Here is a 16,490-nt window from a genome sequence, read left to right on the forward strand (position 1 = left end):
CTTCCTGTGCTGCGCCACGTTGATGGAACTCATTCCAATGACTGAAAGAGCTACTTCCTGTGCTTAGCCATGTTGATGGAACTCATTCCAATGACTGAAAGAGCTACGTCCTGTGCTTAGCCATGTTGATGGAACTCATTCCAATAACTGAAAGAGCTACTTCCTGTGCTGAGCCATGTTGATGGAACTCATTACAATGACTGAAAGAGCTACTTCCTGTGCTGAGCCATGTTGATGGAACTCATTCCAATGACTGAAAGAGCTACTTCCTGTGCTGAGCCATGTTGATGGAACTCATTCCAATGACTGAAAGAGCTACTTCCTGTGCTGAGCCATGTTGATGGAACTCATTACAATGACTGAAAGAGCTACTTCCTGTGCTGCGCCATGTTGATGGAACTCATTCCAATGACTGAAAGAGCTACTTCCTGTGCTTAGCCATGTTGATGGAACTCATTACAATGACTGAAAGAGCTACTTCCTGTGCTGCGCCATGTTGATGGAACTCATTCCAATGACTGAAAGAGCTACTTCCTGTGCTTAGCCATGTTGATGGAACTCATTCCAATGACTGAAAGAGCTACGTCCTGTGCTTAGCCATGTTGATGGAACTCATTCCAATGACTGAAAGAGCTACTTCCTGTGCTGAGCCATGTTGATGGAACTCATTCCAATGACTGAAAGAGCTACTTCCTGTGCTGCGCCATGTTGATGGAACTCATTCCAATGACTGAAAGAGCTACGTCCTGTGCTTAGCCATGTTGATGGAACTCATTCCAATAACTGAAAGAGCTACTTCCTGTGCTGAGCCATGTTGATGGAACTCATTACAATGACTGAAAGAGCTACTTCCTGTGCTGAGCCATGTTGATGGAACTCATTCCAATGACTGAAAGAGCTACTTCCTGTGCTGAGCCATGTTGATGGAACTCATTCCAATGACTGAAAGAGCTACTTCCTGTGCTGCGCCACGTTGATGGAACTCATTCCAATGACTGAAAGAGCTACGTCCTGTGCTTAGCCATGTTGATGGAACTCATTCCAATGACTGAAAGAGCTACTTCCTGTGCTGAGCCATGTTGATGGAACTCATTACAATGACTGAAAGAGCTACTTCCTGTGCTGAGCCATGTTGATGGAACTCATTCCAATGACTGAAAGAGCTACTTCCTGTGCTGAGCCATGTTGATGGAACTCATTCCAATAACTGAAATAGCTACTTCCTGTGCTGAGCCATGTTGATGGAACTCATTACAATGACTGAAAGAGCTACTTCCTGTGCTGCGCCATGTTGATGGAACTCATTACAATGACTGAAAGAGCTACTTCCTGTGCTTAGCCATGTTGATGGAACTCATTACAATGACTGAAAGAGCTACTTCCTGTGCTTAGCCATGTTGATGGAACTCATTACAATGACTGAAAGAGCTACTTCCTGTGCTTAGCCATGTTGATGGAACTCATTCCAATGACTGAAAGAGCTACGTCCTGTGCTTGGCCATGTTGATGGAACTCATTGCAATGACTGAAAGAGCTACTTCCTGTGCTGAGCCATGTTGATGGAACTCATTCCAATGACTGAAAGAGCTACTTCCTGTGCTTAGCCATGTTGATGGAACTCATTCCAATAACTGAAAGAGCTACGTCCTGTGCTTAGCCATGTTGATGGAACTCATTACAATGACTGAAAGAGCTACTTCCTGTGCTGAGCCATGTTGATGGAACTCATTACAATGACTGAAAGAGCTACGTCCTGTGCTTAGCCATGTTGATGGAACTCATTCCAATGACTGAAAGAGCTACTTCCTGTGCTGAGCCATGTTGATGGAACTCATTACAATGACTGAAAGAGCTACTTCCTGTGCTTAGCCATGTTGATGGAACTCATTACAATGACTGAAAGAGCTACTTCCTGTGCTTAGCCATGTTGATGGAACTCATTACAATGACTGAAAGAGCTACTTCCTGTGCTTAGCCATGTTGATGGAACTCATTCCAATGACTGAAAGAGCTACGTCCTGTGCTTGGCCATGTTGATGGAACTCATTGCAATGACTGAAAGAGCTACTTCCTGTGCTGAGCCATGTTGATGGAACTCATTCCAATGACTGAAAGAGCTACTTCCTGTGCTTAGCCATGTTGATGGAACTCATTCCAATAACTGAAAGAGCTACGTCCTGTGCTTAGCCATGTTGATGGAACTCATTACAATGACTGAAAGAGCTACTTCCTGTGCTGAGCCATGTTGATGGAACTCATTACAATGACTGAAAGAGCTACGTCCTGTGCTTAGCCATGTTGATGGAACTCATTCCAATGACTGAAAGAGCTACTTCCTGTGCTGAGCCATGTTGATGGAACTCATTACAATGACTGAAAGAGCTACTTCCTGTGCTGAGCCATGTTGATGGAACTCATTACAATGACTGAAAGAGCTACGTCCTGTGCTTAGCCATGTTGATGGAACTCATTCCAATGACTGAAAGAGCTACTTCCTGTGCTGAGCCATGTTGATGGAACTCATTACAATGACTGAAAGAGCTACGTCCTGTGCTTAGCCATGTTGATGGAACTCATTCCAATGACTGAAAGAGCTACTTCCTGTGCTGAGCCATGTTGATGGAACTCATTACAATGACTGAAAGAGCTACTTCCTGTGCTGAGCCATGTTGAACATAATCAACCATATCCTCTGGACGTGTACTAAAGTCTTTGAAAAGACCAAAACTTGACGCGGAAAATAAATAAAAAACTATTGGTCTATACCCATTCCTCCAAATAAAAAATAAATTAAAAAAGCTGTTGCCCTTCAACTCACTGCCTTCCTGAATACAAATAATGTATATGAAATGCTTAGAGTGTTGGGTCAGTAACCAGCAGGTAGCCTAGTGGTTAGAGTGTTGGGCCAGTAACCAGCAGGAAGCATAGTGGTTAGAGTGTTGGGTCAGTAACCAGCAGGTAGCCTAGTGGTTAGAGTGTTGGGCCAGTAACCAGCAGGTAGCCTAGTGGTTAGAGCGTTGGGCTAGTAACAAGCAGGCAGCCTAGTGGTTAGAGCGTTGGGCCAGGAACCAGCAGGCACCCTAGTGGTTAGAGCGTTGGGCTAGTAACAAGCAGGCAGCCTAGTGGTTAGAGCGTTGGGCCAGGAACCAGCAGGCAGCCTAGTGGTTAGAGCGTTGGACTAGTAACCAGCAGGTGGCCTAGTGGTTAGAGCGTTGGGGTTAGCTCAGGGATGCCATCTTCTATATAGATCAAAGCTCAGGGATGCCCTCGTCTATGGTGGAGGATATGGACTATGTTTGGAGGATATGGACTATGGTTGGAGGATATGGACTATGGTTGGAGGATATAGACTATGGTTGGAGGATTTGGACTATGGTGGAGGATATGGACTATGGTGGGAGGATATGGACTATGGTCGGAGGATATGTACTATGGTCGGAGGATATGGACTATGGTGGGAGGATATGGACTATGGTTGGAGGATAGACTCTATGGTTGGAGGATGTGTACTATGGTTGGAGGATGTGTGCTATGGTTGGAGGATATGGGCTATGGTCGGAGGATATGGACTATGGCTGGAGGACATGGACTATGGTTGGAGGATATGGACTATGGTTGGAGGATAGACACTATGGTTGGAGGATATGGACTATGGTTGGAGGATAGTCACTATGGTTGGAGGATAGACACTATGGTTGGAGGACATGGACTATGGTTGGAGGACATGGACTATGGTTGGAGGACATGGACTATGGTTGGAGGATATGGACTATGGTTGGATGATATAGACTATGGTTGGAGGATAGACACTATGGTTGGAGGATATGGACTATGGTTGGAGGATATGGACTATGGTTGGAGGATATGGACTATGGTGGGAGGATATGGACTATGGTGGGAGGATATGGACTATGGTTGGAGGATATGGACTATGGTGGGAGGATATGGACAATGGTTGGAAGATATGGACTATGGTTGGAGGATATGGACTATGGTGGGAGGATATGGACAATGGATGGAAGATATGGACTATGGTTGGAGGATAGACAATATGGTTGGAGGATATGGAGTATGGTTGGAGGATATGGACAATGGTTGGAGGATATGGACAATGGTTGGAGGATATGGACAATGGTCGGAGGATATGAACAATGGTCGGAGGATATGGACAATGGTCGGAGGATATGGACAATGGTCAGAAGATATGGACTATGGTCGGAAGATATGTACTATGGTTGGATGATAAACACTATGGTTGGAGGATATGGACAATGGTTGGAGGATGTTGACTATGGTTGGAGGATGTGGACTATGGTTGGAGGATGTGGACTATGGTTGGAGGATATGGACTATGGTTGGAGGATGTGGACTATGGTTGGAGGATATGGACTATGGTTGGAGGATATAGACTATGGTGGGAGGATATGGACTATGGTTGGAGGATGTGTAATTGGTTGGAGGATAGACACTATGGTTGGAGGATATAGACTATGGTTGGAGGATATAGACTATGGTTGGAGGATATGTACTATGGTTAGAGGATAGACACTATGGTTGGAGGATGTGGACTATGGTTGGAGGATGTGGACTATGGTTGGAGGATGTGGACTATGGTTGGAGGATATGGACTATGGCTGGAGGATATAGACTATGGTGGGAGGATATGGACTATGGTTGGAGGATGTGTAATTGGTTGGAGGATAGACACTATGGTTGGAGGATAGACACTATGGTTGGAGGATGTGGACTATGGTTAGAGGATGTGGACTATGGTTGGAGGATGTGGACTATGGTGGAGGATATGGACTATGTTTGGAGGATATGGACTATGGTTGGAGGATATGGACTATGGTTGGAGGATATAGACTATGGTTGGAGGATATGGACTATGGTGGAGGATATGGACTATGGTGGGAGGATATGGACTATGGCCGGAGGATATGTACTATGGTCGGAGGATATGGACTATGGTGGGAGGATATGGACTATGGTTGGAGTATAGACACTATGGTTGGAGGATGTGGACTATCGTTGGAGGATGTTGACTATGGTTGGAGGATGTGGACTATGGTTGGAGGATATGGACTATGGTTGGAGGATATGTACTATGGTTGGAGGATATGTACTATGGTTGGAGGATATGGACTATGGTTGGAGGATATGGACTATGGTGGGAGGATATGGACTATGGTTGGAGGATATGGACTATGGTTGGAGGATATGGACTATGGTTGGAGGATAGACACTATGGTTGGAGGATATGGACTATGGTTGGAGGATATGGACTATGGTTGGAGGACATGGACTATGGTTGGAGGATATGGACTATGGTTGGAGGACATAGACTATGGTTGGAGGATATAGACTATGGTTGGAGGATAGACACTATGGTTGGAGGATAGACACTATGGTTGGAGGATAGACACTATGGTTGGAGGATAGACACTATGGTTGGAGGATGTGGACTATGTTTGGAGGATAGACACTATGGTTGGAGGATATGGACTATGGTTGTAGGATATGGACTATGGTTGGAGGATATGGACTATGGTTGGAGGATATGGACTATGCTTGGAGGATATGGACTATGGTTGGAGAATATGGACTATGGTGGGAGGATATGGACTATGGTTGGAGGATATGGACTATGGTGGAGGATGTGGACTATGGTTGGAGGATATGGACTATGGTTGGAGGATATGGACTATGGTTGGAGGATATGGACTACGGTGGGAGGATAGACACTAAGGTCGGAGGATAGACACTATGGTCGGAGGATGTGGACTATGGTTGGAGGATGTGGACTATGGTTGGAGGATATGGACTATGGTTGGAGGATAGACACTATGGTTGGAGGATAGACACTATGGTTGGAGGATATGGACTATGGTTGTAGGATATGGACTATGGTTGGAGGGTATGTACTATGGTTGGAGGATATGTACTATGGCTGGAGGATATGTACTATGGTTGGAGGATATGTACTATGGTCGGAGGATATGGACTATGGTTGGAGGATAGACACTATGATTGGAGGATGTGGACTATGGTTGGAGGATGTGGACTATGGTTGGAGGATATGGACTATTGTTGGAGGATATGTACTATGGTCGGAGGATATGTACTATGGTCGGAGGATATGGACTATGGTCGGAGGATATAGACTATGGTGGGAGCATATGTACTATGGTGGGAGGATATGGACTATGGTTGGAGGATATGGACTATGGTTGGAGGATAGACACTATGGTTGGAGGATATAGACTATGGTTGGAGGATATGGACATTGGTCGGAGGATATGAACAATGGTCGGAGGATATGGACAATGGTCGGAGGATATGAACAATTGTCGGAGGATATGGACAATGGTCGGGGGATATGGACAATGGTCAGAAGATATGTACTATGGTTGGATGATAGACACTATGGTTGGAGGATATGGACTATGGTTGCAGGATATGGACAATGGTCGGAGGATATGGACAATGGTTGGAGGATATGGACTATGGTGGAGGATATGGACTATGGTGGAGGATATGGACTATGGATGGAGGATAGACACTATGGTTGGAGGATATGGACTATGATTGGAGGATAGACACTTTGGTCGGAGGATATTGACAATGGTTGGAGGATAGACACTATGGTTGGAGGATAGACACTATGGTTGGAGGATATGGACTATGGTTGGAGGATGTGTACTATGGTTGGAGGATGTGTACTATGGTTGGAGGATGTGTACTATGGTTGGAGGATGTGTACTATGGTTGGAGGATAGACACTATGGTTGGAGGATAGAAACTATGGTTGGAGGATGTGGACTATAGTTGGAGGATATGGACTATGGCTGGAGGATATGGACTATGGTTGGAGGAAATGGACTATGGTTGGAGGATATGGACTATGGTTGGAGGATATGGACTATGGTTGGAGGATATGGACTATGGTTGGAGGATATGGACTATGGTTGGAGGATATGGACTATGGTGGGAGGATATGGACTATGGTGGGAGGATATGGACAATGGTTGGAAGATATGGACTATGGTTGGAGGATAGACACTATGGTTGGAGGATAGAAACTATGGTTGGAGGATGTGGACTATAGTTGGAGGATATGGACTATGGCTGGAGGATATGGACTATGGTTGTAGGATATGGACTATGGTTGGAGGATATGGACTATGGTTGGAGGATATGGACTATGGTTGGAGGATATGGACTATGGTTGGAGGATATGGACTATGGTGGGAGGATATGGACTATGGTGGGAGGATATGGACAATGGTTGGAAGATATGGACTATGGATGGAGGATAGACACTATGGTTGGAGGATATGGACTATGGTTGGAGGATATGGACATTGGTCGGAGGATATGAACAATGGTCGGAGGATATGGACAATGGTCGGAGGATATGAACAATTGTCGGAGGATATGGACAATGGTCTGGGGATATGGACAATGGTCAGAAGATATGGACTATGGTCGGAAGATATGTACTATGGTTGGATGATAGACACTATGGTTGGAGGATATGGACTATGGTTGCAGGATATGGACAATGGTCGGAGGATATGGACAATGGTTGGAGGATATGGACTATGGTGGAGGATATGGACTATGATGGAGGATAGACACTATGGTTGGAGGATATGGACTATGATTGGAGGATAGACACTTTGGTCGGAGGATATTGACAATGGTTGGAGGATAGACACTATGGTTGGAGGATAGACACTATGGTTGGAGGATATGGACAATGATCGGAGGATATGGACAATGGTTGGAGGATATGGACTATGGTGGGAGGATATGGACTATGGTGGGAGGATATGGACTATGGTGGGAGGATGTGGACTATGGTGGGAGGATATGGACTATGGTGGGAGGATATGGACTATGGTGGGAGGATATGGACTATGGTGGGAGGATATGGACTATGGTGGGAGGATATGGACTATGGTGGGAGGATATGGACTATGGTGGGAGGATATGGACTATGGTGGGAGGATATGGACTATGGTGGGAGGATATGGACTATGGTGGGAGGATATGGACTATAGTTGGAGGATTTGGACTATGGTTGGAGGATATGGACTATGGTTGGAGGATAGACTCTATGGTTGGAGGATAGACACTATGGTTGGAGGTTATGTACTATGGTTGGAGGATGTGGACTATGGTTGGAGGATGTGGACTATGGTTGGAGGATATGGACTATGGTTGGAGGATGTGTACTATGGTTGGAGGATATGGACTATGGTTGGAGGATATGGACTATGGCTGGAGGACATGGACTATGGTTGGAGGACATGGACACTATGGTTGGAGGATAGACACTATGGTTGGAGGATATGGACTATGGTTGGAGGATAGACACTATGGTTGGAGGATATAGACTATGGTTGGAGGATGTGTACTATGGTTGGAGGATAGACACTATGGTTGGAGGTTATGTAGTATGGTTGGAGGATGTGTACTATGGTTGGAGGATACGGACTATGGTTGGAGGATACGGACTATGGTTGGAGGATAGACACTATGGTTGGAGGATATGGACTATGGTTGGAGGATGTGGACTATGGTTGGAGGATATGGACTATGGGTGGAGGATATGGACTATGGTTGAAGGATAGACTCTATGGTTGGAGGATGTGTACTATGGTTGGAGGATGTGTACTATGGTTGGAGGATGTGTGCTATGGTTGGAGGATATGGGCTATGGTCGGAGGATATGGACTATGGCTGGAGGACATGGACTATGTTTGGAGGATATGGACTATGGTTGGAGGATATGGACTATGGTTGGAGGATATGGACTATGGTTGGAGGACATGGACTATGGTTGGAGGACATGGACTATGGTTGGAGGATATGGACTATGGTTGGATGATATAGACTATGGTTGGAGGATAGACACTATGGTGGGAGGATATGGACTATGGTTGGAGGATATGGACTATGGTGGGAGGATATGGACAATGGTTGGAAGATATGGACTATGGTTGGAGGATATGGACTATGGTCGGAGGATATGAACAATGGTCGGAGGATATGGACAATGGTCGGAGGATATGGACAATGGTCGGAGGATATGGACAATGGTCAGAAGATATGGACTATGGTCGGAAGATATGTACTATGGTTGGATGATAGACACTATGGTTGGAGGATATGGACAATGGTTGGAGGATATGGACTATGGTGGAGGATATGGACTATGGTTGGAGGATAGACACTTTGGTCGGAGGATATTGACAATGGTTGGAGGATAGACACTATGGTTGGAGGATAGACACTATGGTCGGAGGATATGGACTATGGTTGGAGGAAAGACACTTCGGTCGGAGGATATTGACAATGGTTGGAGGATAGACACTATGGTTGGAGGATATGGACTATGGTCGGAGAATATGGACTATGGTCGGAGGATATGGACCATGGTTGGAGGATATGGACTATGGCTGGAGGATATGGACTATGGTTGGAGGATATGGACTATGGTTGGAGGATAGACACTATGGTTGGAGGATAGACACTATGGTTGGAGGATAGACACTATGGTTGGAGGATATGGACTATGGTTGGAGGATGTGTACTATGGTTGGAGGATGTGTACTATGGTTGGAGGATGTGTACTATGGTTGGAGGATGTGTACTATGGTTGGAGGATAGACACTATGGTTGGAGGATAGAAACTATGGTTGGAGGATGTGGACTATAGTTGGAGGATATGGACTATGGCTGGAGGATATGGACTATGGTTGGAGGAAATGGACTATGGTTGGAGGATATGGACTATGGTTGGAGGATATGGACTATGGTTGGAGGATATGGACTATGGTTGGAGGATATGGACTATGGTTGGAGGATATGGACTATGGTTGGAGGATATGGACTATGGTTGGAGGATATGGACTATGGTTGGAGGATATGGACTATGGTGGGAGGATATGGACTATGGTGGGAGGATATGGACAATGGTTGGAAGATATGGACTATGGATGGAGGATAGACACTATGGTTGGAGGATATGGACTATGGTTGGAGGATATGGACATTGGTCGGAGGATATGAACAATGGTCGGAGGATATGGACAATGGTCGGAGGATATGAACAATTGTCGGAGGATATGGACAATGGTCGGGGGATATGGACAATGGTCAGAAGATATGGACTATGGTCGGAAGATATGTACTATGGTTGGATGATAGACACTATGGTTGGAGGATATGGACTATGGTTGCAGGATATGGACAATGGTCGGAGGATATGGACAATGGTTGGAGGATATGGACTATGGTGGAGGATATGGACTATGGATGGAGGATAGACACTATGGTTGGAGGATATGGACTATGATTGGAGGATAGACACTTTGGTCGGAGGATATTGACAATGGTTGGAGGATAGACACTATGGTTGGAGGATAGACACTATGGTTGGAGGATATGGACAATGATCGGAGGATATGGACAATGGTTGGAGGATATGGACTATGGTGGGAGGATATGGACTATGGTGGGAGGATGTGGACTATGGTGGGAGGATGTGGACTATGGTGGGAGGATATGGACTATGGTGGGAGGATATGGACTATGGTGGGAGGATATGGACTATGGTGGGAGGATATGGACTATGGTGGGAGGATATGGACTATGGTGGGAGGATATGGACTATGGTGGGAGGATATGGACTATAGTTGGAGGATTTGGACTATGGTTGGAGGATATGGACTATGGTTGGAGGATAGACTCTATGGTTGGAGGATAGACACTATGGTTGGAGGTTATGTACTATGGTTGGAGGATGTGGACTATGGTTGGAGGATGTGGACTATGGTTGGAGGATATGGACTATGGTTGGAGGATGTGTACTATGGTTGGAGGATATGGACTATGGTCGGAGGATATGGACTATGGCTGGAGGACATGGACTATGGTTGGAGGACATGGACACTATGGTTGGAGGATAGACACTATGGTTGGAGGATATGGACTATGGTTGGAGGATAGACACTATGGTTGGAGGATATAGACTATGGTTGGAGGATGTGTACTATGGTTGGAGGATAGACACTATGGTTGGAGGTTATGTAGTATGGTTGGAGGATGTGTACTATGGTTGGAGGATACGGACTATGGTTGGAGGATACGGACTATGGTTGGAGGATAGACACTATGGTTGGAGGATATGGACTATGGTTGGAGGATGTGGACTATGGTTGGAGGATATGGACTATGGGTGGAGGATATGGACTATGGTTGAAGGATAGACTCTATGGTTGGAGGATGTGTACTATGGTTGGAGGATGTGTACTATGGTTGGAGGATGTGTGCTATGGTTGGAGGATATGGGCTATGGTCGGAGGATATGGACTATGGCTGGAGGACATGGACTATGTTTGGAGGATATGGACTATGGTGGGAGGATATGGACTATGGTTGGAGGATATGGACTATGGTTGGAGGACATGGACTATGGTTGGAGGACATGGACTATGGTTGGAGGATATGGACTATGGTTGGAGGATATGGACTATGGTTGGATGATATAGACTATGGTTGGAGGATAGACACTATGGTTGGAGGATATGGACTATGGTTGGAGGATATGGACTATGGTTGGAGGATATGGACTATGGTGGGAGGATATGGACTATGGTTGGAGGATATGGACTATGGTGGGAGGATATGGACAATGGTTGGAAGATATGGACTATGGTTGGAGGATATGGACTATGGTCGGAGGATATGAACAATGGTCGGAGGATATGGACAATGGTCGGAGGATATGGACAATGGTCGGAGGATATGGACAATGGTCAGAAGATATGGACTATGGTCGGAAGATATGTACTATGGTTGGATGATAGACACTATGGTTGGAGGATATGGACAATGGTTGGAGGATATGGACTATGGTGGAGGATATGGACTATGGTTGGAGGATAGACACTTTGGTCGGAGGATATTGACAATGGTTGGAGGATAGACACTATGGTTGGAGAATAGACACTATGGTTGGAGGATATGGACTATGGATGGAGGATAGACACTTTGGTCGGAGGATAGACACTATGGTCGGAGGATATGGACTATGGTTGGAGGAAAGACACTTCGGTCGGAGGATATTGACAATGGTTGGAGGATAGACACTATGGTTGGAGGATATGGACTATGGTCGGAGAATATGGACTATGGTCGGAGGATATGGACCATGGTTGGAGGATATGGACTATGGCTGGAGGATATGGACTATGGTTGGAGGATATGGACTATGGTTGGAGGATAGACACTATGGTTGGAGGATAGACACTATGGTTGGAGGATATGGACTATGGTTGGAGGATAGACACTATGGTTGGAGGATATGGACTATGGTTGGAGGACATGGACAATGGTTGGAGGACATGGACAATGGTTGGAGGATAGACACTATGGTTGGAGGATAGACACTATGGTTGGAGGATGTGGACCATGGTTGGAGTATAGACACTATGGTTGGAGGATATGGACTATGGTGGGAGGATATGGACTATGGTGGGAGGATATGGACTATGGTGGGAGGATATGGACTATGGTGGGAGGATATGGACTATGGTGGGAGGATATGGACTATGGTTGGAGGATATGGACTATGGTGGGAGGATATGGACAATGGTTGGAAGATATGGACTATGGTTGGAAGATATGGACTATGGTTGGAGGATATGGACTATGGTTGGAGGATATGGACAATGGTCGGAGGATATGGACAATGGTCGGAGGATATGGACAATTGTCGGAGGATATGGACAATGGCCGGAGGATATGGACAATGGTCGGAAGATATGGACTACGGTCGGAAGATGGACACTACGGTTTGAGGATATGGACTATGGTTGCAGGATATGGACAATGGTCGGAGGATATGGACAATGTTTGGAGGATATGGACTATGGTGGAGGATATGGACTATGGTGGAGGATAGACACTATGGTTGGAGGATAGACACTATGGTTGGAGTATAGACACTATGGTTGGAGGATATGGACTATGGTGGGAGGATATGGACTATGGTGGGAGGATATGGACTATGGTGGGAGGATATGGACTATGGTGGGAGGATATGGACTATGGTGGGAGGATATGGACTATGGTGGGAGGATATGGACTATGGTTGGAGGATATGGACTATGGTGGGAGGATATGGACAATGGTTGGAAGATATGGACTATGGTTGGAAGATATGGACTATGGTTGGAGGATATGGACTATGGTTGGAGGATATGGACAATGGTCGGAGGATATGGACAATGGTCGGAGGATATGGACAATGGTCGGAGGATATGGACAATGGTCGGAGGATATGGACAATGGCCGGAGGATATGGACAATGGTCGGAAGATATGGACTACGGTCGGAAGATAGACACTACGGTTTGAGGATATGGACTATGGTTGCAGGATATGGACAATGGTCGGAGGATATGGACAATGTTTGGAGGATATGTACTATGGTGGAGGATATGGACTATGGTGGAGGATATGGACTATGGTTGGAGGATATGGACTATGGTGGAGGATATGGACTATGGTTGGAGGATAGACACTTTGGTCGGAGGATATTGACAATGGTTGGAGGATAGACACTATGGTTGGAGAATAGACACTATGGTTGGAGGATATGGACTATGGATGGAGGATAGACACTTTGGTCGGAGGATAGACACTATGGTCGGAGGATATGGACTATGGTTGGAGGAAAGACACTTCGGTCGGAGGATATTGACAATGGTTGGAGGATAGACACTATGGTTGGAGGATATGGACTATGGTCGGAGAATATGGACTATGGTCGGAGGATATGGACCATGGTTGGAGGATATGGACTATGGCTGGAGGATATGGACTATGGTTGGAGGATATGGACTATGGTTGGAGGATAGACACTATGGTTGGAGGATAGACACTATGGTTGGAGGATATGGACTATGGTTGGAGGATAGACACTATGGTTGGAGGATATGGACTATGGTTGGAGGACATGGACAATGGTTGGAGGACATGGACAATGGTTGGAGGATAGACACTATGGTTGGAGGATAGACACTATGGTTGGAGGATGTGGACCATGGTTGGAGTATAGACACTATGGTTGGAGGATATGGACTATGGTGGGAGGATATGGACTATGGTGGGAGGATATGGACTATGGTGGGAGGATATGGACTATGGTGGGAGGATATGGACTATGGTGGGAGGATATGGACTATGGTTGGAGGATATGGACTATGGTGGGAGGATATGGACAATGGTTGGAAGATATGGACTATGGTTGGAAGATATGGACTATGGTTGGAGGATATGGACTATGGTTGGAGGATATGGACAATGGTCGGAGGATATGGACAATGGTCGGAGGATATGGACAATTGTCGGAGGATATGGACAATGGCCGGAGGATATGGACAATGGTCGGAAGATATGGACTACGGTCGGAAGATAGACACTACGGTTTGAGGATATGGACTATGGTTGCAGGATATGGACAATGGTCGGAGGATATGGACAATGTTTGGAGGATATGGACTATGGTGGAGGATATGGACTATGGTGGAGGATAGACACTATGGTTGGAGGATAGACACTATGGTTGGAGTATAGACACTATGGTTGGAGGATATGGACTATGGTGGGAGGATATGGACTATGGTGGGAGGATATGGACTATGGTGGGAGGATATGGACTATGGTGGGAGGATATGGACTATGGTGGGAGGATATGGACTATGGTGGGAGGATATGGACTATGGTTGGAGGATATGGACTATGGTGGGAGGATATGGACAATGGTTGGAAGATATGGACTATGGTTGGAAGATATGGACTATGGTTGGAGGATATGGACTATGGTTGGAGGATATGGACAATGGTCGGAGGATATGGACAATGGTCGGAGGATATGGACAATGGTCGGAGGATATGGACAATGGTCGGAGGATATGGACAATGGCCGGAGGATATGGACAATGGTCGGAAGATATGGACTACGGTCGGAAGATAGACACTACGGTTTGAGGATATGGACTATGGTTGCAGGATATGGACAATGGTCGGAGGATATGGACAATGTTTGGAGGATATGTACTATGGTGGAGGATATGGACTATGGTGGAGGATATGGACTATGGTGGAGGATATGGACTATGGTTGGAGGATATGGACTATGGTGGGAGGATATGGACTATGGTGGGAGGATATGGACTATGGTTGGAGGATATGGACTATGGTTGGAGGATATGGACTATGGTTGGAGGATATGGACTATGGTTGGAGGATATGGACTATGGTTGGAGGATAGACACTATGGTTGGAGGATATGGACTATGGTTGGAGGATATAGACTATGGTTGGAGGATAGACACTATGGTTGGAGGATAGACACTATGGTTGGAGGATAGACACTATGGTTGGAGGATAGACACTATGGTTGGAGGATGTGGACTATGGTTGGAGGATAGACACTATGGTTGGAGGATATGGACTATGGTTGTAGGATATGGACTATGGTTGGAGGATATGGACTATGGTTGGAGGATATGGACTATGGTGGGAGGATATGGACTATGGTTGGAGGATATGGACTATGGTTGGAGGATATGGACTATGGTTGGAGGATATGGACTATGGTTGGAGGATATGGACTATGGTTGGAGGATATGGACTATGGTGGAGGATATGGACTATGGTCGGAGGATATGGACAATGGTTGGAGGATATGGACAATGGTCGGAGGATATGGACAATGGTCGGAGGATATGAACAATGGTCGGAGGATATGGACTATGGTTGGAGGATATGGACTATGGTTGGAGGATATGGACTATGGTTGGAGGATATGGACTATGGTGGAGGATATGGACTATGGTTGGAGGATATGGACAATGGTTGGAGGATAAACACTATGGTTGGAGGATATGGACTATGGTTGGAGGACATGGACAATGGTTGGAGGATATGGACTATGGTTGGAGGATAGACACTATGGTTGGAGGATAGACACTATGGTTGGAGGATGTGGACCATGGTTGGAGTATAGACACTATGGTTGGAGGATATGGACTATGGTGGGAGGATATGGACTATGGTGGGAGGATATGGACTATGGTGGGAGGATATGGACTATGGTTGGAGGGTATGGACTGTGGTGGGAGGATATGGACAATGGTTGGAAGATATGGACTATGGTTGGAGGATAGACACTATGGTTGGAGGATATGGACTATGGTTGGAGGATATGGACTATGGTTGGAGGATATGGACAATGGTCGGAGGATATGGACAATGGTTGGAGGATATGGACAATGGTCGGAGGATATGGACAATGGTCGGAGGATATGGACAATGGTCGGAAGATATGGACAATGGTCGGAGGATATGGACAATGGTCGGAGGATATGGACTATGGTGGAGGATATTGACAATGGTTGGAGGATAGACACT

Source organism: Oncorhynchus masou, chromosome 1 (assembly GCF_036934945.1).
Source record: "Oncorhynchus masou masou isolate Uvic2021 chromosome 1, UVic_Omas_1.1, whole genome shotgun sequence".
NCBI lineage: Eukaryota > Metazoa > Chordata > Actinopteri > Salmoniformes > Salmonidae > Oncorhynchus > Oncorhynchus masou.